This window comes from Oncorhynchus nerka, linkage group LG6 (assembly GCF_034236695.1).
Source record: "Oncorhynchus nerka isolate Pitt River linkage group LG6, Oner_Uvic_2.0, whole genome shotgun sequence".
NCBI classification, from domain to species: Eukaryota; Metazoa; Chordata; class Actinopteri; order Salmoniformes; family Salmonidae; genus Oncorhynchus; species Oncorhynchus nerka.
The window spans coordinates 40,842,372-40,869,228 of record NC_088401.1 but is presented as its reverse complement, the minus strand read 5'-3'; the positions used below and the strand labels follow the sequence as shown (position 1 = coordinate 40,869,228).

At 43.8% G+C, this 26,857-nt stretch overlaps 1 protein-coding gene across 1 annotated transcript in view; it reads right to left on the bottom strand.

The window, feature by feature from the left end:
* Positions 1-26,857, bottom strand: part of LOC115130444 (zinc finger E-box-binding homeobox 1-like) — a 91,347-nt gene that overhangs the window by 35,746 nt on the left and 28,744 nt on the right. The window lies entirely within an intron of this gene.

Here is a 26,857-nt window from a genome sequence, read left to right as displayed (position 1 = left end):
GTCATGGGGCAGAGAGATGTTCTGTTGTTGCAGATAATATCCTGCAATTCTACATTTTTTTTCATGAGGGAGAGAGAAAACGTATCAGTTTTAGAGCTTAAATTACAGTGCATTTATGTAAAAAAAATAATAATAACATTTTGGGGGAATACACGAAGTAGTTGAAAAAATGTATAATTGGTGGAGTACTGTGGATAGAAATGTCCCTGTGAGCCTCCCAAGCCCATGTTGTCCAGGGTTAAGAACATATATTGTAGATTAATAATATTACATTGAATAACACGCTCTAAACATATTCCATGGATCCCTTGGCTAAAATGTGTTCAATCTGTTGTTAGTAATAATACTTTTTTATATGGCCGCGGACCACTGCAGTACCTCCGTGCCCCCAGTTTTAGAACCCCTGACTTAGCATATTCTCAGCCTAACATTCACCCATTCACCCACTTCACCACAGATAGGCTATCCCAGCCATCAGAGCCCCCAACTCAGCGGAGATAGCCTGAGAGCAGTCATATCCAGCATCAGTTATCTTTCCATGACTACACAACACAGAAAGAATCATACAAGTCTGAATCACTGTTCTAAGTTTAATATTAGCCCCAAAAAGGAGAAAAAAACAACCGTTGCCATAATAGTAACACCAAGGGGGCTTCAGCAGTGAATCATTGAAATCTAAGAAGCAGCAGAGGGCTCCTCATATTCATCAAGTGAGAAGACAAAAGATTTGTCATCTTAATGGTGCTAATCAGCTTTAGCATAGAAGCTAATGAGTCTCCCCACAGGTTACATGCTCCTACAGTATCTCTTCAGGTAGAGTGTGTTGAGGCTGAGGGCTCAAATCAAATCAAATCAAATTGTATTTGTCACATACACATGGTTAGCAGATGTTAATGCGAGTGTAGCGAAATGCTTGTGCTTCTAGTTCCGACAATGCAGTAATAACCAACAAGTAATCTAAATAACAATTCCAAAACTACTGTCTTATACACAGTGTAAGGGGATAAAGAATATGTACATAAAGATATATGAATGAGTGATGGTACAGAGCAGCATAGGCAAGATACAGTAGATGGTATCGAGTACAGTATATACATATGAGATATGTAAAGAGTATGTAAACAAAGTGGCATAGTTAAAGTGGCTAGTGATACATGTATTACGTAAGGATGCAGTAGATGATATAGAGTACAGTATATACGTATGCATATGAGATGAATAATGTAGGGTATGTAATCATTATATTAGGTAGCATTGTTTAAAGTGGTTAGTGATATATTTTACATCATTTCCCATCAATTCCCATTATTAAAGTGGCTGGAGTTGAGTCAGTGTCAGTGTGTTGGCAGCAGCCACTCAATGTTAGTGGTGGCTGTTTAACAGTCTGATGGCCTTGAGATAGAAGCTGTTTTTCAGTATCTCGGTCCCAGCTTTGATGCACCTGTACTGACCTCGCCTTCTGGATGATAGCGGGGTGAACAGGCAGTGGCTCGGGTGGTTGTTGTCCTTGATGATCTTTATGGCCTTCCTGTATAACATCGGGTGGTGTAGGTGTCCTGGAGGGCAGGTAGTTTGCCCCCAGTGATGCGTTGTGCAGACCTCACTACCCTCTGGAGAGCCTTACGGTTGTGGGCGGAGCAGTTGCCGTACCAGGCGGTGATACAGCCCGCCAGGATGCTCTCGATTGTGCATCTGTAGAAGTTTGTGAGTGCTTTTGGTGTCAAGCCGATTTTCTTCAGCCTCCTGAGGTTGAAGAGGCGCTGCTGCGCCTTCTTCACGATGCTGTTTGTGTGAGTGGACCAATTCAGTTTGTCTGTGATGTGTATGCCGAGGAACTTAAAACTTACTACCCTCTCCACTACTGTTCCATCTATGTGGATAGGGGGGTGTTCCCTCTGCTGTTTCCTGAAGTCCACAATCATCTCCTTAGTTTTGTTGACGTTGAGTGTGAGGTTATTTTCCTGACACCACACTCCGAGGGCCCTCACCTCCTCCCTGTAGGCCGTCTCGTCGTTGTTGGTAATCAAGCCTACCACTGTTGTGTCGTCCGCAAACTTGATGATTGAGTTGGAGGCGTGCGTGGCCACGCAGTCGTGGGTGAACAGGGAGTACAGGAGAGGGCTCAGAACGCACCCTTGTGGGGCCCCAGTGTTGAGGATCAGCGGGGTGGAGATGTTGTTGCCTACCCTCACCACTTGGGGGCAGCCCGTCAGGAAGTCCAGTACCCAGTTGCACAGGGCGGGGTCGAGACCCAGGGTCTCGAGCTTGATGACGAGCTTGGAGGGTACTATGGTGTTGAATGCCGAGCTGTAGTCGATGAACAGCATTCTCACATAGATATTCCTCTTGTCCAGATGGGTTAGGGCAGTGTGCAGTGTGGTTGAGATTGCATCGTCTGTGGACCTACTAGGGCGGTAAACAAATTGGACTGGGTCTAGGGTGTCAGGTAGGGTGGAGGTGATATGGTCCTTGACTAGTCTCTCAAAGCACTTGCAGCCTTGCGAGGGTTGCAGGCCTGCAGCCTTGCGAGGGTTAACACGTTTAAATGTCTTACTCACCTCGGCTGCAGTGAAGGAGAGTCTGCATGTTTTCGTTGCAGGCCGTGTCAGTGGCACTATTGTCCTCAAAGCGGGCAAAAAAGTTATTTAGTCTGCCTGGGAGCAAGACATCCTGGTCCGTGACTGGGCTGGTTTTCTTCTTGTAGTCCGTGATTGACTGTAGACCCTGCCACATACCTCTTGTGTCTGAGCTGTTGAATTGAGATTCTACTTTGTCTCTATACTGACGCTTAGCTTGTTTGATAGCCTTGCGGAGGGAATAGCTGCACTGTTTGTATTCGGTCATGTTACCAGTCACCTTGCCCTGATTAAAAGCAGTGGTTCGCGCTTTCAGTTTCACACGAATGCTGCCATCAATCCACGGTTTCTGGTTAGGGAATGTTTTAATCGTTGCTATGGGAACGACATCTTCAACGCACGTTCTAATGAACTCCCACACCGAATCAGCGTATTCGTCAATGTTGTTATCTGACTTAATACGAAACATATCCCAGTCCACATGATGGAAGCAGTCTTGGAGTGTGGAATCAGCTTGGTCGGACCAGCGTTGGACAGACCTCAGCGTGGGAGCTTCTTGTTTTAGTTTTTGTCTGTAGGCAGGGATCAACAAAATGGAGTCGTGTTCAGCTTTTCCGAAAGGAGGGCGGGGCAGGGCCTTATATGCGTCGCGGAAGTTAGAGTAACAATGATCCAAGGTTTTTCCACCCCTGGTTGCGCAATCGATATGCTGATAAAATTTAGGGAGTCTTGTTTTCAGATTAGCCTTGTTAAAATCCCCAGCTACAATGAATGCAGCCTCCGGATATATGGATTCCAGTTTGCAAAGAGTCAAATAAAGTTAGTTCAGAGCCATCGATGTGTCTGCTTGGGGGGGAATATATACGGCTGTGATTATAATCGAAGAGAATTCTCTTGGTAGATAATGCGGTCGACATTTGATTGTGAGGAATTCTAAATCAGGTGAACAGAAGGATTTGAGTTCCTGTATGTTTCTTTGATCACACCATGTCTCGTTAGCCATAAGGCATACGCCCCCGCCCCTCTTCTTACCAGAAAGATGTTTGTTTCTGTCGGCGCGATGCGTGGAGAAACCTGTTGGCTGCACCTCTACACTGCACTACAGTGGCTTGCGAAAGTATTCACCCCCTTGGCATTTTTCCTATTTTGTTGCCTTACATCCTGGAATTAAAATAGATTTTGGAGGGATTTGTATAATTTGATTAACACAACATGCCTACCACTTTGAAGATGCAAAATATTTTTCAAGGCAAAACTGCTCCAGCTCCTTCAAGTTGGATGGGTTCCGAAGGTGTAAAGCAATCTTTAAATCATACCACAGATTTTCAATTGGATTGAGGTCTCAGCTTTGACTAGGCCACTCCAAGACATTTAAATGTTTCCCCTTAAACCACTCGAGTGTTGCTTTAGCAGTATGCTTAGGGTCAATGTCCTGCTGGAAATGAATATCTGTCCCAGTTTCAAATCTGTGGATGACTGAAACAGGTTTCCCTCAAGAATGTCCCTGTATTTAGCACCATCCATCATTCCTTCAATTCTGACCAGTTTCCCAGTCCCTGCCGATGACAAATATCCCCACAGCATGATGCTGCCACCGCCATGCTTCAATGTGGGGATGGCGTTCTCGGGGTGATGAGAGGCGTTGGGTTTGCGCCAGACATAGCGTTTTCCTTGATGGCCAAAAAACATAATCTGACCAGAGTACCTTCTTCCACATTTTTGGGGAGTCTCCCACGCCTTTTGGCAAACACCAAATGTGTTTGCTTATTTTTTTCCTTCAATGGCTTTTTTTGGCCACTTTTCTGTAAAGCCCAGCTCTGTAGTGTACAGCTTAAAGTGGTCCTATGGACAGATACTCCAATCTCCGCTGTGGAGCTTTGCAGCTCCTTCAGGGTTATCTTTGGTCTCTTTGTTGCCTCTCTGATTAATGCCCTCCTTGCCTGGTCTGTGAGTTTTAGTGGGCAGCCCTCTCTTGGCAGGTTTGTTGTGGTGTCATATTCTTTCCGTGAGATGTTCAAAGTTTTGGATATTTTTTTAATAACCCAACCCTGATCTGTACTTCTCCACAACTTTGTCCCTGACCTGTTTGGAGAGCTCATTGGTCTTCTTGGTGCTGCTTGCTTAGTGGTGGTGCAGACTCTGGGGCCTTCAGGAACAGGTGTATATATACTGAGATCATGTGACACTTAGATAGACTTTATTTAAATAATTATGTGACTTCTGAAGGTAATTGGTTGCACCAGATCTTATTTAGGAGATTCATAGCAAAACGGGTGAATACATATGCACGCACCACTTTTCCGTTTATTTTTTATAAATTTTGTAAACAAGTTTTTTTTTTCTCCATTTCACTTCATCAATTTGTGTATGTCCATTACACAAAATCCAAATAAAATTCCAGGTTGTAATGCAACAAAATAGGAAAAAAGCAAAGGGGATCAATACTTTTGCAAGGCGCTGTTCATCAGGGAGGGTGGTTAATGGAGATAATTCTTCTTCTACCATTTTAATGTTTGCTAACTGAGTATGACTTCCAACTTCCTTGCCTGATTTCTCCTAGTGACCCTGTTCTAGTCATGTCCAACCAGGTCATCAGAGGGATCAGCCAATCGTAAAAAAAAAGAAGCAAAATAGACTAGTTCAAACCGGAGAATGGCACTGCCCATGCTGTCACAGACGCTATAACGGTACAGATACAAAGATGAATGCTCTATCCATATCTCTATGGGAGAAAGGCTTTTCAATAGGGCTGTGACGATACCAGTATTGCAATATTTCTTCCATGGCATAAATGAGAACACGAAGCAGACACACTTTTTTGGTCCTTTAAAAAACATGCTGTATGTAAAATAGTGTGCTATATAGCTTGGAAAATAAATCAATACGACTCTGGATGACAACATAATGATGTTTGTTTCCAACACTGGGGCTGTTAAATCTGCTTCGTGCCACGATACCAACGAGTATCGCGATACTGGTATCGTCCTGGCCCTACTTTTCAATAACTCCAGGAAATGAATGGCCTCTCACTGAAGAAATAATCCTTGTTGTTTAGGTTAGGAATACAAAAACATTACAGAACATGAGAAAACTATTTGATAAAGTGTTTAAGTTTAACCTGAAATACCTGAAGAAGACATAGCATAGGCCTAATTCTCATACAAGAAAAGCTGAAGACTATTAGTACCTGGTGATAAAAACCTTTAAACCACATAGGCCTACCCAATGAACATTAAGATGAGCCACAGCCACACATAGACAATCTTTGTCCTCAGCCTAGTATTGTTTGCCTGGCTCTCCAGAGCTCTTCTAAATAAGGCCAGGTAGACCGGTGTAAGTGACGTTAGCTGGGCTACTCCACCACTCAGAGCTCAGACACGTTCCTCAGAAATGCCCCTGCCTGCCAAGGTGTTTACACTCACACGCTACCTGTTTACGTTAGAGGTGAGACAACCCCATCCACAGCAATAACAGCGTACCTTAATAAGCTGCTCACCTCGTAAGGGAATGGAATGAGCAGTGTGTGGCTGGGTGGTGGGCAAACTCTGTGTGCATGTAGGTGCATGTGTGTGTATACGTTTGTGTACTTCTAGGACAATGCTGGACAAATGTGTGTGTACTGTACATCGTGCTACGCGGACTGGAGAATGTGTGCGTATGGCAGTGCGTTATGCTACACAGGCAGGGGAAAGTGTGTGTGTGCACTGTGGCCTACGTGAAGCTGTTAAAAGGCATGCCTGGTATGCAAAAAGCCCTCCGTCACTATCAGAAGTAGATGGAGCACACTGTGTCACATGACCTCAACAAGGACAAGCTTCAAGGGAGTGGACAGTCATATGCATACACACACACACACACACACACACACACACACACACACACACACACACACACACACACACACACACACACACACACACACCTATAGGCCAACCTAGTCACAAACCCAACACTTTACATTTGAATATGAGCATTTGCAACACCCCTTACCCCACACACACACAAGTCTAGCTCCGAACACTAAGCAGGTCCATACCGAGACCTGATGTTATCGTTCCATTGTTTAATCGGTTGTACTGGGTGGAGTCTGGCTGTTTTTATAGCCCGTCTATATAAAGCCAAGGTGGCTGTGAGTGTTCTAGCAGGGCAGTGAGATGTAGAGGAGAGGAAACATCTGGTGTAGCCTCTGGGAGGTACAGTACCTGCACCTTCGCTCCAGCAACCTCTCACTGCCTTGGTCTGCTTCACTTCTCTCACCACCTCCCTTTATTTATCTTGCTCCAGAACGCTCGTTCTCTTTTCTACCTTTCATACCTCTCCAGCTGGTACAGGTTTTGTTTCGTCAGCCAATTTGAGAGAAACCTGATGGCTCCAGTTACTAAAAAACACACCACAACAACAACACCAGCAATCAAAATATTGTGATAGCAATATTACTATCACACACCTGGATAAACAACTCTTCCTCTCCTCGGGGACCAGTTTAACTGTAACACCTCTAGGGCGAAGGATTTAACTGTAACACCGTACAGATCCACATACACTGAAAAGGCAGTTAAATACATAGGCCTAGCTACTTTATGCCTTCAAACCCCTCCACCCTCAGGGGTGACAGAATATGTTGTCCAGTGTCCCTCTCCACTGTCAGATCTCACAGACACAGACAGACAGACAGACAGACAGACAGACAGACAGACAGACAGACAGACAGACAGACAGACAGACAGACAGACAGACAGACAGACAGACAGACAGACAGGCAGACAGACAGAGAGGCAGACAGACAGAGAGGCAGACAGAGAGGCAGATAGTGAACACCAATGTAAAAACAAAATTCATTTTAATTTTCCCCTTATACTTGGTTACTTTTCTCTGACATTTTCCCCCCTAACTGAGACTTGATGCGAGAGAGGACAGAGGAGGTTGTCTCTGGGAGGCTAATATTAGAGCAGCTTCCTGGGGCTTTCCAGGCATGTACTGATGTGGCATTGATTGTCTGAACAAACACACACACCATTGGGCACACGGCATCACCATCATCTAGAATCAGATCAGCTGTTAGAATTGCTGCTCTGCTCTCACCACTTTGAATAGCCTAGCTAGCTACTCATCATGAAAGGACAGCAACAACAACAAAAAAGTAGTCTCCATCGTCCGTCCATACACTGTCCATATACTATTTCTGTAGCCTAATAAATGGCTAAAGTGTGAAGCCTGGCCAGGCTAGTAGCAGGAGACTGAACCTTCCAAGCTCTATTACCCTTGCTAGTGTGACTGTAGAGGAGGTAGAGTAGGGTAAGGTACGGTAGAGTAGTAGAATAGGGCCGTGGGTGAGGGGGTAAGGCCATTGGACATCAAGCGAGAAGTACGTAGGGCAGGTGGTGTGATACTACCGAGCCATGGTAACAAACAGTAGAGTGCATGTGCACGCAAACACACGTCTATTGCCATTCTCTTTTACCTCAACAGCACCCTGTCAAGTCAATGTCCTCCTGTTAATGTAACACAACAGGTTCACAGGTGATGTGGTAAGAGGGGACACACAATTCAGTCCCATTCAAAATCCTATTTTTCCTAACCCCTAACCATAGCCTGTACTCTTACCCTTACCCTAACCTTATTACTAACCCTAACCTTAACCCAAAAACCTAACCCTAACCCTAAATCTAATCCAAGCTCCTAAAACTAACTAAACTCCCTACAAATAGCATTTGCTTCCCAGTTGGTCAAATTTTTGTTTGCTTACAGTTCTTATGGGGAGGACACACACAAACACACAAACATAGACACACACACACACACACACAAGGCAATAACAGTTTATTTCCTCAGAGTTTACACACACACGCACACACAAACACACAAGGCAATAACAGTTTATTTCCTCAGAGTTTACACACACACACACACACCCCACTGTCATTTTCTTAATATATAAAATCACTTCCATATCACAGAACCGAGCCCCCCTACCACCCTTGCATGTATCCCCCTCTCTCTTCTTTACCCTGTGGATCTGGCTACAGGTGGAGAATAAAGAGGGGACGGAGAGATATTTTTTAAATGACGAGAGGGAAGGGGGGAGGAGGCAGCTATGCGACAGTGGCGGGAGGAGGGAGAATCCGCCAAGAAACTGCTAATGACTTGTAAAGACAAAGCTGGCCTGTCAGATACAATGCTCATCTGTGCCTGGAACTGCCCGAGGGAGGCAGTGTCACAAATGGTCAGAGTCTGTGACTCCCTGCCAAGCAGAGCAGGGAGGGAGGGACTATAATATACTATGACATTTGAAATGTCTCTATTCTTTTGAAACTTTAGTAAGTGTAATGTTTACTGTTCATTCTGATTATTTACTTCACTTTTGTTTGATCTATTTCACTCGCTTTGGCAATGTAAACATGTTAGAGAGAGAGAGAGAGAGAGAGGACTGTAAGAACAGAAAAAGGACTGTAAGAACAGAAAAAGGACTGTAAGAACAGACAAAGGACTGTAAGAACAGAAAAAGGACTGTAAGAACAGAAAAAGGACTGTAAGAACAGACAAAGAGAGAGAGGACTGTAAGAACAGAAAAAGATAAAAAGAGTAGAAGAAAAAAGAACTAGAAGAAATCGAGTCAGTGAGCGAGACTTGACACTACAAACTATCACCCTCAGACACTTAAGGAAATCATGAATGTCATGGATATTTTGGAATTAGTGGATATATGGAGGCTTAAACACCCTGACCTAGTGAGATACACATGGCGGAGGCTTGATCAAGCTAGTGGTCTTGATTAATTTCTTATGTCATTCTCTATGTTACCCACCAAAAGTTTTAAAAGTGTTGATAGGGGACAGAATGCGGTCGGACCATTACATAAATGGCATATATATTACTCTTACAGAATTTCCACATGGGCGAGGATATTGGAAATTTAATCGAAGCCTACTGGATGATAACTTGTTTTTAACTAGGACAGAAGAATTTATAACAGACGTTTTCAGACATAACATAGGTACAGCAGATCCCTTTATTGTATGGGACACTTTAAAATGTGCCTTTAGAGGCAATGCAATTCAGTACTCATCTGTAAAACAAAAGCCATTTAGGTCAAAAGAGTCCATGTTAACAAAGGAAACTGAAGGACTAACAGTAAAAATAGATGGCAATAAAAACTGTACCATAGAGGCACAGAATAAGTTAGAGGATAAATAAAAAATAAATGGAGGAACTTATTCAAGAAAGATCCAGTGTAAAACATTAAAAATAAAGCGAACTGGATGGAATATGGGGAGAAATGCACCAAATTATCTGTCAATCTTCAACACAGAAATGTAAAAAAAATGTTTATTGAAACTTGTTACCAATTATGAAGTCACTCATGATTCACCGAACGATATTTGGGAAAAGGAAGTAAAGTACTTTAAGAAAATGTTTTAGTTTCCCCCATCTCCAGTAACCGAAGCTAACTGTATGTTTTTTTTCTTCCTATTAATAATGTAAAATTAACATCTATACAGAAAGACTCATGTGAAGGCCAAATTACAGAGGAGTAACTTATTGATGCAATTAAAGCCTTTAAGTCTGGGAAAACTCCAGGGCGGGATGGCTTACCAGTGGAAGTATAACAAACCTTTTTGAATACAGAAAAATATGTGAACCCTGTGGAATTACCTAGATTTCTGCATAAATTGGTCATCAAATTTGATCTGATCTTCATCTAAGTCACAACAATGGAAAAACATAGTGTGCTTAAACTAACTTTTCATGTGTATATTGAATATATCATTTAAACATTAACAGTGTACTGTAGGTTGGAAAAAGTATGTGAACCCCTAGGCTAATGACTTCTCCAAAAGCTAATTGGAGTCAGGAGTCAGCTAACCTGGAGTCCAATCAATGAGACGAGATTGGAGATGTTGGTTAGAGCTGCCTTGCCCTATAAAAAACTCACAAAATTTGAGTGTACTATTCACAAGAAGCATTGCCTGATGTGAACCATGCCTCGAAGAAAAACTATCTCAGAATACCTAAGATTAAGAATTGTTGACTTGCATAAAGCTGGAAAGGGTTACAAAGGTATCTCTAAAAGCCTTGATGTTCATCAATCCACGGTAAGACAAATTGTCTATAAATGGAGAAAGTTCAGCACTGTTGCTACTATCCCTAGGAGTGGCCAACCTGCAAAGATGACTGCAAGAGCACAGCACAGAATGCTCAATGAGGTTAAGAAGAATCCTAGAGTGTCAGCTAAAGACACACAGAATTCACTGGAACATGCTAACATCTCTGTTGACTAGTCTGAAGTTTGCAAAAGTGCACCTGGATGTTACACAGCGCTACTGGCAAAATATTCTGTGGACAAATGAAACTACAGTTGAGTTGTTTTGGAAGGAACACAAAACACTACGTGAGGAGAAAAAAAAGGCACAGCACACCAACCACAAAACCTCATCCCAACTGTAAAGTATGATGGAGGGAGCATTATGGTTTTGGGGCTGCTTTGCTGCCTCAGGGCCTGGACAGCTTGCTATCATCGACGGAAAAATGAATTCCCAAGTTTATCAAGACATTTTGCAGGAGAATGTTAGGCAATCTGTCCACCAATTGAAGCTCAACAGAAGTTAGGTGATGCAACAGGACAACAACCCAAAACACAGAAGTAAATCAACAACAGAAGAAAATACGCCTTCTGGAGTGGCCCAGTCAGAGTCCTGACCTCAACCTGATTGAGATGCTGTGGCATGACCTCAAGAGAGCAGTTCACACCAGACATCCCAAGAATATTACTGAACTGAAACAGTTTTGTAAAGAGGAATGGTCCAATATTCCTCGTGACCGTTGTGCAGGTCTGATCCGCAACTATAGAACACGTTTGGTTGAGGTTATTGCTGCCAAAGGAGGGTCAACCAGTTGGGGTTCACAAAATTTCCCCACCATGCACTGTGAATGTTTAAAAGGTGTGTTCAATAAAGACATGAAAACGTATATTTCTTGTGTGTGTTATTAATTTAAGCAAACTGTGTTTTGTCTATTGTTGTGACCTAGTTGAAGATCAGATCAAATTGTATGACCAATTTATGCAGAAATCCAGGTATTTCCAAAGGGTTCACATAGTTTTTCCTATAGATTATCGGACACGCAACAAGATCTGATTTCAATATTACTGAACCAGGATCCAAGTGGTGTATATATAAAGATCCAGTCCATTTAAAAAAATTGGAGGCCTCTTACACTTCAGTGTTGCGATGCAAAAATTCAAGCTAAATGCTTGGTGCATAGAATTAAAAAGGTTTTGTCAGATATTATTTATCCAGGTTTTTTACATGGATACATTGGAGATAATATAAGATAATCTCCAAAATATAGTTATTTTTTTATACAAGCCTCAAAGTTGGTTGCAATTTCAGTTTAATCCACCTGAAAAAACAAATAATATACTAACTCGAATATACTAACCATCAGTCCTGTGTTCCAATGTCACGTTGTGTTAGCTTATCCAAGTTTATAATTTTAAAAGGCCAACTGATCATTAGAAAACCCTTTTGCAATTGTTAGCACAGCTTGAAACTGTTGTCCTGATTAAAGAAGCAATAACACTGGCCTTCTTTAGACTAGTTGAGTATCTGGAGCATCAGCATTTGAGGGTTCGATTACAGGCTCAAAATGGCCAGAAACAAAGACCTTTCTTCTGAAACTCGTCAGTCTATTCTTGTTCTGAGAAATGAAGGCTATTCCATGTGAGAAATTGACAAGAAACAGAAGATCTCATACAGCGCTGTGTACTATTCCCTTCACAGAACAGCACAAACTTTCTCTAACCAGAATAGAAAGAGGAGTGGAAGGCCACGGTGCCTCACAAGTCCTCAACTGGCAGCTTCATTAAATAGTACCTGCAAAACACCAGTCTCAACATCAATAGTGAAGAGGCGACTCCGGGATGCTGGCCGAAGACGGCTAGGCGAACCAAACTAGTGGCTTGCATACTCCCTTAAAAGACCTTCACCTGAAAAACGAGACAATTTTGGAGATGCCGTAGCCAGTATTCACTTCCTCAAAATAGTCTGAATTAATCTAAGTTTGGCGGGTCATATTTCAGAGGACGCATGACTCGACCTTCGCATCTCCACAGCCCGTTGGGATGAGACAAGATCGTAATTGGATCGCAATTGTATATCACGAAATTGAGGTGAAAAAGGGGGTAAAATGCACAAAAAAAATATATATATTAATAATAATAATATATGCACAAACTCTTATGAACTGTTTCGGCTGGGAAGCATGCGGACGACTTTAGACTGAGAGAAGACGATGTGATAAGGAGATATAGCTTACTGAAAGTGCACCCAGAGTTCCAGGGTGGCAGTAGTCCATGTAACCCTGTCTCTGTCTGTCTCGACAGGGGTTGAGTTAAATGCGGCAGACACATTTCGGGTGAATGCATTCAGTTGTGCAACTGGCATTTCCTTCACCTTTCCTCTTCTCTGTGGTTCCCTGGTCCCCAGTTAAAGGTCAGGTGTTGATGCGGTGGCAGAGTAGTAGTCAGAAGGCCTGACAGATGCCTTGCTGAGCAGAGCCCCAGAGGCAGGTCAAAACCACCACACACAGGCTGCTCACACACACACACACACATGCACGCACACACTCACAACTGGACACACACACACACTGAAATAGGAGGAAACGTTGAAATAACGAAACAAAAGTGACTTTTTGTTTGTCTGCAAAATTGTATTTCTACAACCCTTGCAACCTGCACGTTAGAATTATGATCAGCACACCTATAAAACCCCGACAACCAGGATTCATGTAGACAGCCTAGCTTGACTAATTCGGACACCTACACAAATGGCATATATAAGCATTTTTTATTTATATCTGAGAAAATGCTTTGTCAAATTTCTAAGGACGTTTGAGAAATCTCCCCTTCTCTCGGTTCTAGAATGTCAGCCGTTGCAGATGACCCTCCGATGACCTCACTTCCTGGTTACAAGCCCTGCCTACCCCCTTCACAACACTACAAGCTGTGCTGCTGTTCTCATGTGACATTAGTCACTTGTTACTAGGCAGAGCTGTAAGAAAGGGTTAACGCCATCAACAAAGAGTCCTTCTGTCAACCCTACCATACCCAACACAGACCCCCACAACTCCCTACCACTCTACCCCAGGCGTAGTGCCCCCTCACTGGGCTTTCAAGCAGGGTTAAGCACCCCAGGCCCTAGCACCCGCCTATCCTTCAGCCCTACCCTGATCATTAGAGCAGTCAGCCAGCACAGCTAAGACCATTGCACTGCTCCTAAATGACCAAGACAACCATCACTTAAACCCTCCGTCGGCCGGCTGGGGAAATCCATCTTGTTAAACCAGGTGAGGGGGGAGATGGTAGGAGAAAGTGAAGACAAGGTTGACTTGAAAAAGCTTTTCCCTGATGACACCTTCAATCACTGTGCTGTTCTGTGACTGACAAACTCTATGGGTGTCTACACTATAGGATCTTACTTTGAGCCAGTTTTCTACAACAGGAAAATAATCCTGCAGTAACAGGAAATGTGAATAATTATGTGCATTATAATTAATGGACATTTTTGTAGGAGTTGATATATTTTCCTAATTACAAAGTAGAAATTACAAACTTCAGAAGGCTTTGTAAACCTCAAATACACTACAAGATTAAAATGTCAAGACCCCTTAACTTGTTCCACATTTTGTTACGTAACAGCCTTATTCTAAAATGTATTAAAATAGTTTTTTTCCTCATCAATATACACACAATACCCCATAATGACAATGCAAAAAAACGTTTTTTAGAAATGTATTTAAAAAAATACAACTGAAATATCGCATTTACATAAGTATTCAGGCCCTTTACTCAGTACTTTGTTGAAGCACCTTTGGCAGCAATTACAGCCTCAAGTCTTCTTGGGTATGGAGCTACAAGCCTGACACACCTATATTTGGGGAGTTTCTCCTATTCTGCTCTGCAGATCCTCTCAAGCTCTGTCAGGGTAGATGGGGAGCGTCACTGCATAGCTATTTTCAGGTACCTCCAGAGATGTTCGATCGATCGGGTTCAAGTCCATGCTCTGGTTGGGCCACTCAAGGACATTCAGAGTTTTGTCCCGAATCTTGCGTTTTCTTGGCTGTATGCTTAGGGTCATTGTTCCTGTTGGAAGGTGAACCTTTCATCAAGGATCTCTCTGTACTTTGCTCTGTTCATATTTCCCTCAATCCTGACTAGTCTCCCAGTCGCTGCCACTGAAAAACATCCCCACAGCATGATGCTGCCACCACGATGCTTCACCGTAGGGATGGTGCCAGGTTTCCTCCAGACGTAACGCTTGGCATTCAGGCCAAATAGTTCAATCTTGTTTTCATCAGACCAGAGAATCTTGTTTCTCATGGTCTAAGAGCCTTTAGGCAAACTCCAAGCGGGCTGTCATATGCCTTTTACTGAGGAGTGGCTCCCGTCTGGCCACTCTACCATAAAGGCCTGATTAGTGGAGTGCTGCAGAGATGGTTGTCCTTCTGGAAGGTTCTCCCATCTCCACAGAGGAACTCTGTCAAAGTGACCAACAGGTTCTTGGTCACTTCCCAGACCAAGGCCCATCTCCCCCGATTGGCCAGGCAGCCAGCTCTAGGAAGAGACTTGGTTGTTCCAAAGTTCTTCCATTTAAGAATGATAGAGGCCACGGTGTTCTTGGGACCTTCAATGCTGCAGACATTTTTGGTACCCTTCCCCAGATCTGTGCCTCGACACAATCCTGTCTCAGAGCTCTACGGACAATTCCTTTGACCTCATGGCTTGGTTTTTGCTCTGACATGCACTGTCAACTGTGGGACCTTATATATTTTTAATTGAACCTTTATTTAACTAGGCAAGTCAGTTAAGAACAAATTCTTATTTACAATGACGGCCTACCGGGGAACAGTGGGCTAACTGCCTTGTTCAGGAACAGGACATCGTTTTTTTACCGTGTCAGCTAGGGGATTTGATCCAGCAACCTTTCGGTTACTGGCCGAACTCTCAAACCACTAGGCTACCTGCCACCCCATAAACAGGTGTGCCTTTCCAAATCATGTGCAATCAATTGAATTAACACAGTTAGACTCTAATCAAGTTGTAGAAACATCTCAAGGATTATCAATGGAAACAGGATCCACCTGAGCTCAAGTTTGAGTCTTATAGCAAAGGGGCTGAATACTTAGGTAAATAAGGTAAATCCGTTTTTCATTTTTAATACATTTGCAAAATTTTCAAAAAAGCTGTTTTCACTTTGTCATTATGGGGTTTCTGGTCCGCATCCTGCGGCTGGAGCCACGAGTCAGGGCGGGTTTACTGTCACGTATACTCCCTCTCTGGCGTTTGAGGTCACCGGGCTGCTCATTATTACGCACAACTGTCACCATCGTTACGCGTCCCAGCGCCTCATCAGACTCACCAGGACTCCATCACCTGCCACCTTCCCTATATATGTCACCCCCTTTGGTTCTTTCCCTGGGCGTTGTTGTTTCTGTTCCAGTGTTCATGTCGGTACACTTCCTGTGTGTTTTGTTCTATGTTAATTTATTTATTAAATACACTCCCTGAACTTGCTTCCCAACTCCCAGTGTACACATTACATAAGGCTGTAACATACTTTTTGGGGGGAAAAAGTCAAGGTACCTGAATACTTTCCAAATGCACTGTAAATGCCCTTTCCCTGGACTGGTGCTGATGTGAACAACAGAGTCAAAGAGCTGTCTTAGCAGGTAAGCTCTGTCGTCAGTTATTGACGTATTAACAGCCTTCTTTTGCCTATTACACACCAGAAGTGCTGCACTACACAGTGGAGATGGAGGTGTGTGTGTGTGGAGCTGGAGGGGGGGTCATTACCACTGGCAGAGGGACCATTAGCTTTCTGTGGCAGAAATCGAAGAGAGCATCAACACTCTCTGGGGGCAGTCAATAGTCACAGATCTCTCATTCCCTCTCCCTCCCTCCCTCCCTGACTGCCTGCCTCTGACCCAGCCAGTACTAATAAGAGCATAGCCCTGCTCTATCTAGGCCTCACCAATCTGATATAACCTGACACAAACACAGAAATGTCAAGGATACGAACTATGAATACTTATCTTGCTTCAATTTCTCCATATCTGTCCTACAGGAGTTCAGTATGGTGGCTGCACAGGGACAAACATAGCACTGACTGTGTGATCTGAACTTCCCTGGCTGGGGGAATTCCATGAGGCAATGTGACCGTGAACAGTGGCCTTCCTGTTTACCACTTATGATGTTTTCATCGACCAATAGAAAGAGGAAATAAAGAATGTTCTATGCAGAGTGAAGGATGAGCAGCTACTAGACTGGTCATGCCAATGTGAGATTGACTAGAAGTGATGGGAGTCTAAAAAAAAATTGTTACTTTGCGGCTGTGCTATCTAGTGACTACACCTCACTCCTGCCTGCTGGAAGGCCAAAACATTTTCTGGTTTGGGATTTTTGTTTGCTTCTTCAAAGATCTATAAGTGTTGCCACTGCTGGATGTGAGTGTGATGCTTGTGTGTGTGTGTGTGTGTGTGTGTGTGTGTGTGTGTGTGTGTGTGTGTGTGTGTGTGTGTGTGTGTGTGTGTGTGTGTGTGTGTGTCAGCCAGATCAGCGATCACACTCAGGCTTTTAATAAACCCAGCGGACGGGAGTGGCCGGCCGCGAGGTGTGCTGATAGGCCATGGTGGTGTGATGGATGGCAGGCCTAGCACCGATCCTCCTTACTGTAAACACGCACACACAGAAAGAAGAGGAAGAGGAGAGAGGGGAGGGGAGGTCTACACTGACATTATTCATCCCTCTGCTCATCCATGCGAACGAAGGCCCCTGTCCGGTCTTCCACATTGATGAGCTGTGTCTGGGAATTAGTCATTTTATTTACATGGTAAGACAGGTTGGAAACACACACTGAGAGAAGGACACTATCTAGGGTTTCCACTAGACATCACAGCCACAAAATTAAATGTCTAATTCAAAAAATGTTATAAAAAAAACATTTGCTTTTTGGTCTTAATTTAAGGTCAGGGTTAGGCATGAGATTAGCAGTGTGGTTAAGGTTAGGGTTAAGGAGGTTAGGTTTAAAATCACATTTGAAGATGATAAATTGTATAAATAGGCGAGTTTATGACTTTGTGGCTGTGGGAACTAGTGACGAACCTGCTGTAGGGGTTTGACAGCCAGGATTGGGAAGACTAAGATGTGAGGCTAAGTTAAACATCTAAAGTTGAACAACCATTTCAGTAACAGGTGCAAATAAGTCCAAATAACAGATTGAAATAGTTTAGAAAAATGTATGTCATTTATATTTGAGTAGCATAGGATTAAGGAATCAATGTACATGCAAAAACATAGATATTGAAACAAACTATTCTAAAAATAAACCTGCAATAAAGCATGCTGGGAAATATGATAATGATGGGTGTGGTTTTGGTTCAACCCTGGTAATTAACACAAACTCTGGGGTTCTTTTACACCATAGAGTGTTAAATTTAACTCTTGAATCAACACTAGATATGTATGTAAAATCAATACTAGTCAACACTGGCCAGTTTACTGTGTGTTATGAAAGGGATACATCTATAGGCTTCCATACATTTCAGGAACTTTTAATAATTCTTAAGAACCGTAGATGCTATGTCAAGAACCCCACACTTAACTCAAAGAGTATTTATTTGGCAAGAGTTCTTCAAGAAACCTTAAGAGTGAGGAAGAACCATTTAAGAACATGAACATTTTTCGGAGTAGACAGACAGGCAACGAGATATGAGTATGTTTTGGTGTGATGACTAACCTCATGGTTATTCATTCCTCCCTGTCTACAGGTGTCTTGGGGGGAAGTAACGAGTGGCTCTAAGGAATGACGAGGATAATAGGAAACCTAACACACTATTAGACAACGTGACCTGCAAGAAAACAAAACTGAAAGACGTAAGAGACACGCCGGGCAGGAGAAGGAGAAGTGTAATCAGAACCTCCAGTGGCTTCCTGAGGTGGGGAGGGAGAGAAAAGGACAAATTAAGACAGCAACAAGAGTCACATTAAGAACCGGGTACATTTTAGGTACATTTTAGATAGATTGCCTCTGAAAGGACCAATTGAAGTGGAAGTGGGAATTTGGGAATTTGGCTGTCATCATGTCAACTCACAGACCCAAGATATTGGTACAAAAAAAACAGTAGGCTGGCCTATCATATGAACACAACCACATTTCCCAGTCTGCTAAGCGGTCACACTACATTCCCCTTCAGGATGTAGTGATAGAGGCTGTAGGGGCCTAGTTGGCAGTGGGCAACGGCTTGGGACTGGGACAAGAAGTGGTCATAGCAGAAGGACGATTAGAAGGGATCACAGAGCTGACACCATACTTCCACAGCCTGAGTGTTAGGATGCCAGGTCCGAAACTCTACTATGTCTTATTCCCTTCATAGTGCAATACGTTTGACCAGGGTTCATAAGAAATAGGGAATAGGGTGCCATTTGGGATGTACTGTAGCCTAAGTCTCTAGGTCCGGCTCAGCTATGGAGGGCAGTGACAATAATTATGGACCTGACTGTATATCATTTCTGTTTGAACCAGAATAATTCCCATCTTTCACTGTAACGTGAAATGGCCACGGTCAATGTTAATCATGTACTGTATGTAAACAAGAAGTGAAGAGGTGCGTGTTTAGGCTATGTCGATTACCTAACGTTGTTAACTCAAGCAAGCGTTTCTTCACTTAGTCCCGAGACTAGCTAATGAGCTGAAGTGATCCATGTTAATGAAATGGTGCCTTGGCATAACATTAGTGTGCTAAACACATAGGCTACCGTAGGCCTTTAGACGTGCAAGGTCAAGGTACTGTACCGCTGATTGAAACGCCATGACACACACGCACAAGGACACTTACATACAAACACAAATGCACGCACGCACGCACACACGCACACACACACTAACACAAGTATACTAACACAAGTACACTAACACAAGTACACACCCGTCCGCTGGGTTTATTAAAAGCCTGAGTGTGATCGCTGGTCTGGCTGACAAAACACACACACACACACACACACACACACACACACACACACACACACACACACACACACACACACACACACACACACACACACACACACACACACACACACACACACACAAACAGAGTGGTGCTGCAATACATTTTTCCCACAGGGGAGGGCAGGGTGCACAACGGGGCGTCACAGTAACTCATCCTCCTATTATTGTCACATAAAAATGCTGCCGCCCATGAGCCATGTCACCATCCACAGCTAGTCAGCCGCCCCTGTTCCGCTCACTCCATTTTCAGTCTGTACAGCACTTTTACTAGCCAGCCACATCCACCAGTCATCCCGAGCTCACTGCTACAGTGAATATAGGCCTGGCTAGCGGATACCATACAGTAATGTATACACAGCCTGTTACCTTATTGACCATGTCCCTGGCCTATACTGTACCTTTACAAGGCCCCAGCTGTAGTGTGGTGTTCCATAGATACACTACATTGTGCGGATATGGACAGTAACTATGGTGCTTATTCACCCCTGTTGAGGTCTGTAATCTTCCTATAAGCTATAGTTATAGCTATAGAGTCTAGCTAGAGTTCACAGTGGTTGATGTTTTTTAAGTGTGTCTAGTGTGCTTCGTTCACTACAGTTTGTGGACATGCCTCTATACGCAAGAGTGGAGGCTGTTTCCTTGGGCAGGGATAAATCTGGCCCTTATCCTTGCCCAGGGCTATAGTCTAGCTCTATAACTATAGCCATGGACATGCACACTAAAACTCTTGGCTTAGAGCTAAAACATAGCCTAGCTATAGCGTAGACCCAGTAATTGTACCTGTCAGCAGATCTCAGGCCTGTATTTATGGTGCTGGTGATGGAGGCTTTGTTTTATGAATTGTTGGGATCAAACTTGTAACTGTAACTCTTCTGGCTATACTGGTTATTATAGACACTGTCAGCGATGTGTTGTCTATACTATTAAGTGTGTGTGTGTGTGTGTGTGTGTGTGTGTGTGTGTGTGTGTGTGTGTGTGTGTGTGTGCCAAGTGACCAGGCTCCACTCGACCTTGTTTCCCTACTTAATATATTAAAAACACTCCATCCCTTTAAGTGTTCAGGACTGTCTCACCCAGCAACACACCAGCCTCTGTACCAGTCAGCCATATCATCTTAAACAAACAAACAGACACTGAAAAAAAGGTTCCACTTTGTCACTGATGCAGAGGACCGCTTTAACGGTGAAGTGATCATGTTACTAATGTGGCAGATGGCTACCTGCTCGCTCTCTCTCACACACACACACACACACACACACACACACGCACACACACAGTTATGTAACCATGCAGAACAAAGATCAACACAGTAACATAAAATGCTCAAAATGACTGAAGGTGAAAGGTTATATATGACACAATGTCATCCTCTTTAAACTGACAATCAGGTTGTTACAGAATCAATCTTGTCTTCAAATAAGCCATAGGATCAAAGCCCGAACACAGCCTGCCTGTTTGTGACGGCCACACATCTGCAACTTTGCTGTAACACCCGTAGGATTCTGATTAGGGTTCCAACAAAGGGGCATGTAGGTGCATAGAGGTTTTACTTCACCTATATTTAACCAGGTAGGCTAGTTCAGAACAAGTTCTCATTTACAACCATGACCTGGCCAAGATAAGGAAAAAGCAGTTCGACACATACAACAACACAGAGGTACACATGGAATAAACAAACATACAGTCAATAATACAGTAGAAACAAGTCTATATACAGTGTGTGCAAATGAGGTAGGATAAGGGAGGTAAGGCAATAAACAGGCCATGGTGGCGAAGTAATTACAATATAGCAATTAAACAATGGAATGGTAGATGTGCATAAGATGAATGTGGAAGTGGAGATACTGGGGTGCAAACGAGCAAGATAAATAAATAAATACAGTATGGGCATGAGGTAGTTGGATGGTGTCACGACTTCCACCGAATGTAGTTCCTCTACCTGTTCGGGCGGGCGCTCGGTGTCGCCGGCCTACTAGCCATCACAGATCCTTTTCTCCTTTTCTGTTTGTTTTTGTCTTTGGTTATTTCACACCTGGTTTCATTTTCCTTCATTTCTGTGTGTTTAATTAACCCTATTGCCTGTCTAGGTTTGTGCGGGATTATTTATTGTGATGTTGCTCGTTTAGGTTGTGGCCATTTTGCTTCACGTATTTATACTGAGTGTGTATACATTTAGGAGCTTTGTTTGTTCCTCCTTTCGTGAGTAACGGGTTTCTCTGTTGTCGAGGGCGTTTGATTTTGATATTGTACCTTACCTGTATGTTGGTGGACTTGCCCATTAAAATTACGCATCTCGGACATCTCTGCTCTCCTGCGCCTGACTCCTTCAATTACCTCTAAACGCAATCTTGTCACAGATTGGCTATTTACAGATGGGCTATGTACAGGTGCAGTGATCTGTGAGCTGCTCTGACAGCTGGTGTTTAAAGCTAGTGAGGGAGACATGAGTCTCCAGCTTCAGTGATTTTTGCAGTTCGTTCCAGTCATTGGCAGCAGAGAACTGGAAGGAAAGGCGGCCAAAGGAAGAATTGGCTTTGGGGGTGACCAGTGAAATATACCTGCTGGAGCGCGTGCTACGGGTGGGTGCTGCTATGGTGACCAGTGAGCTGAGATAAGGCGGTGCTTTACCTAGCAGAGACTTGTAGATGACCTGGAGCCAGTGTGTTTGCCGACGAGTATGAAGCGAGGGCCAGCCAACGAGAGCGTACAGGTCGCAGTGGTGGGTAGTATATGGGGCTTTGTTGACAAAATGGATGGCACTGTGATAGACTGCATCCAATTTGTTGAGTAAGAGTGTTGGAGGCTATTTTGTAAATGACATCGCCGAAGTCTAGGATCGTTATGATGGTCAGTTTTACAAGGTTATGTTTGGCAGCATGAGTAAAGGATGCTTTGTTGCGAAATAGGAAGCTGATTCTAGATTTAATTTGGATTGGAGATACTTAATAATGTGAGTCTGGAAGGAGAGTTTACAGTCCAACCAGACACCTAGGTATTTGTAGTTGTCCACATATTCTAAGTCAGAACCGTCCAGAGTAGTGATGCTGGACGGGCGGGCAGGTGCAGGCAGCGATCGGTTGAAGAGCATGCATTTAGTTTAACTTGCATTTAAGACCAGTTGGAGGCCACGGAAGGAGAGTTGTAGGCATTGAAGCTTGTTTGGAGGTTAGTTGACACAGTGTCAAATGAAGGGCCAGAAGTATACAGAATGGTGTCGTCTGCGTAGAGGTGGATCAGAGAATCACCAGCAGCAAGAGCGACATCATTGATGTATACAGAGAAGAGTCGGCCCGTGAATTGAACCCTGTGGCACCCCCATAGAGACTGCCAGAGGTCGGACAACAGGCCCTCCGATTTGACACATTGAACTCTATCAGAGAAGCAACCAAGGCTGTTGAGTCTGCCGATAAGAATGTGGTGATTGACAGAGTCGAAAGCCTTGGTCAGGTCGATGAATACGGCTGCACAGTAATATCTCTTATCGATTGAGGTTATGATATCCTTGAGCGTGGCTGAGGTGCACGCATGACCAGCTCTGAAACCAGATTGCATAGCGGAGAAGGTGCGGTGGGATTCGAAATGATCGGTGATCTGTTTAACTTGGCTTTCGAAGACCTTAGAAAGGCAGGGTAGGATGGATATAGGTCTGTAGCAGTTTGGGTCTAGAGTGTCTCCCCCTTTGAAGAAGGGGGATGTCTGCGGCAGCATTTCAATCTTTGGGGATCTCAGACGATACGAGAGTTTCAACAGGCTAGTAATAGGGGTTGCAACAACTTCGGCAGATCATTTTAGAAAGAGAGGGTCCAGATAGTCTAGCCCGGCTGACTTGTAGAGGTCCAGATTTTGCAGCTCTTTCAGAACATCAGCTATCTGGATTTGGGTGAAGGAGAAATCGGGGAGGCTTGGGCAAGTTGCTGTGGGGGGTGCAGGGCTGTTGACCAGGGTGGGGGTAGCCAGGTGGAAAGCCTGGCCAGCCGTCGAAAAGTGCTTATTGAAATTCTCAATTATTGTGGATTTATCAGTGGAGATAGTGTTTCCTAGCCTCAGTGCAGTGGGCAGGTGAGAGGAGGTGCTCTTATTCTCCATGGACTTTACAGTGTCCCAGAACTTTTTGGAGTTTGTGCTACAGGATTACATTTCTGCTTGAAAAGGCTAGCCTTAGCTTTCCTAACTGCCTGTGTATATTGGGTCCTAACTTCACTGAAAAGTTGCATATCACGGGGGCTATTCGATGCTAATGCAGAACGCCACAGGATGTTTTTGTGCTGGTCAAGGGCAGTCAGGTCTGGAGAGAACCAAGGGCTATATCTATTCCTGGTTCTACATTTTTGGAATGGGGCATGCTTATTTAAGATGGTGAGGAAGGTACGTTTAAAGAATAACCAGGCATCCTCTACAGACGGAATGGGGTCAATATCCTTCCAGGATACCCGGGCCAGGTCGATTGGAAAGGCCTGCTTGCTGAAGTGTTTTAGGGAATGTTTGACAGTGATGAGGGGTGGTCGTTTGACCGCCGACCCATTACGGATGCAGGCAATGAGGCAGTGAACGCTGAGATCTTTGTTGAAAACAGCAGAGGTGTATTATGAGGGTGTCCGTGTTTACGGATTTGGGGTTGTACCTGGTGATTTCATTGATAATTTGTGTGGGGTAACGTTAGGATCTAGTACAGTCTAGGGATCTATTGAGGTAGATATATATATTTACTCCTTTTCCATCCACTGTTTGTTTGTTTGCATTTGGTCACTGGATTGTGTATCTCGGCTCTCTCTCTCTGTGTGTGTGTGTGTGTGTGTGTGTGTGTGTGTGTGTGTGTGTGTGTGTGTGTGTGTGTGTGTGTGTGTGTGTGTGTGTGTGTGTGTGTGTGTGTGTGCACCCATGCGTGTGTGTTCCCATGTGGAACATTAAAAGGTGTGTGCTACCCCTATAATGGTATAGGCCTACTCCCTGGTGGGTTTTAACAGGGCACAAATCCAAAGTAAGCCCCCAAATAATCTTGCTGCTCTACTGCCAGGAGAGGAAACGAGAGAGGGATTATGGAAAACATTTACCTTTATACTTTCTGCTCACTTTAATGGCCTCTCTCTCTCGATAAATATCTAGTCCAGTGGGTCCTAAACTTTTTATAGTCCCGTACCCCTTCAAACATTCAACCTCCAGCTGCCCCTCTAGCACCAGGGTCAGCGCACTCTCAAATCTTTTTTTTTTTTACAACATTGTTAGCCTGCCACACACACACATATGATAACATTTATTAAACATAAGAATGAGTGTGAGTTTTTGTCACAACCCGGCTTGGCGATTTGCCAAGGCTGGATACTCTGAGTGCAGCCCAATCTAGAAATCTGGCAGTGAATTCTGATAAAATTACATTTTCACAGAACCGCTTGTTACAATTTCGATGAGGCACTCTTGTTCAGATTTCGATAAGTAACTGGAGGCAGGGCATGAAAGGAATAACGAATCCAGTTGTTTGTGTCATCCGTTTTGGGAACATACCTGTGTAATTGCGCACCGAACTCACTCAGGTGCTTCACTATATCACATTTGACATTGTCTGTAAACTTGAGTTAATTTGCACACAAAAAATCATACAATGATGGAAAGACCTGTGTGTTGTCCTTGTTAATGCAGACAGAGAGGAGCTCCAACTTCTTAATCATAGCCTCAATTTTGTCCCGCATATTGAATATAGTTGCGGAGAGTCCCTGTAATCATAGATTCAGATCATTCAGGTGAGAAACTCGTCATCATGCAAGCGGTCAGACAAGTGAAAACTATGGTCAGTAAAAAAAACTTTAAGCTCGTCTCTCAATTTAAAAAAAAAAGTGTCAATACTTTGCCCCTTGATAACCAGCGCACTTCTGTATGTCCGGCGCCGACAGAGATGGCCGCTTCGCGTTCCTAGGAAACTATGCAGTATTTTGTTTTTTTACATGTTATTTCTTACATTGGTACCCCAGGTAATCTTAGGTTTCATTACATACAGTCGGGAAGAACTACTGAACATAAGAGCAACGTCAACTCACCATCAGTACGACCAGGAATATGACTTTCCCGAAACGGATCCTGTGTTCTGCCTTCCACCCAGGACAACGGAATGGATCCCAGCCTATGATCCAAAACAATGACGTCGTAAAAGACGCAAACGAAGTGGTCTTCTGGTCAGGCTCCAGAGACGGGCACATCGCGCACCACTCCCTAGCATACTACTCGGCAATGTCCAGTCTCTTGATAACAAGGTTGATGAAATCCGAGCAAGGGTAGCATTCCAGAGTGACATCAGAGACTGTAACGTTCTTTGCTTCACGGAAAAATGGCTCACTCGAGAGACGCTAACAGAATCGGTGCAGCCAGCTGGTTTCTTCACGCATCGCGCCGACAGAAACAAACATCTTTCTGGTAAGAAGAGGGGCGGGGGCATATGCCTTATGATTAACGAGACGTGGTGTAGTCACAACAACATACAGGAACTCAAGTCCTTCTGTTCACCTGACTTAGAATTCCTCACAATCAAATGTCGACCGCATTATCTACCAAGGGAATTCTCTTCAATTATAATCACAGCTGTATATATTCCCCCCCCAAGCAGACACATCGATGGCCCTGAACGAACTTTATTTGACTCTTTGCAAACTGGAAACCACATATCCTGAGGCTGCATTCATTGTAGCTGGGGATTTTAACAAGGCTAATCTGAAAACAAGACTCCCTAAATTGTATCAGCATATCGATTGCGCAACCAGGGCTGGTAAAACCTTGGATCATTGCTATTCTAACTTCCGCAACGCATATAAGGCCCTCCCCCGCCCTCCTTTCGGAAAAGCCGACCACGACTCCATTTTGTTGCTCCCTGCCTACAGACAGAAACTAAAACAAGAAGCTCCCGCGCTCAGGTCTGTTCAACACTGGTACGACCAATCCGATTCCACGCTTCAAGACTGCTTTGATCACGTGGACTGGGATATGTTCTGCATTGCTTCCAACAACAACATTGACGAATACTCTGATTCGGTGAGCGAGTTTATTAGAAAGTGCATTGACGATGTCATTCCCATAGCAACGATTAAAACATTCCCAAACCAGAAACCGTGGATTGATGGCAGAATTCGCAGAATAACCAGGTAAATGTGACCGGAAACATGACCGAATACAAACAGTGTAGCTTTTCCCTCCGCAAGGCAATCAAACAAGCTAAGTGTGAGTATAGAGACA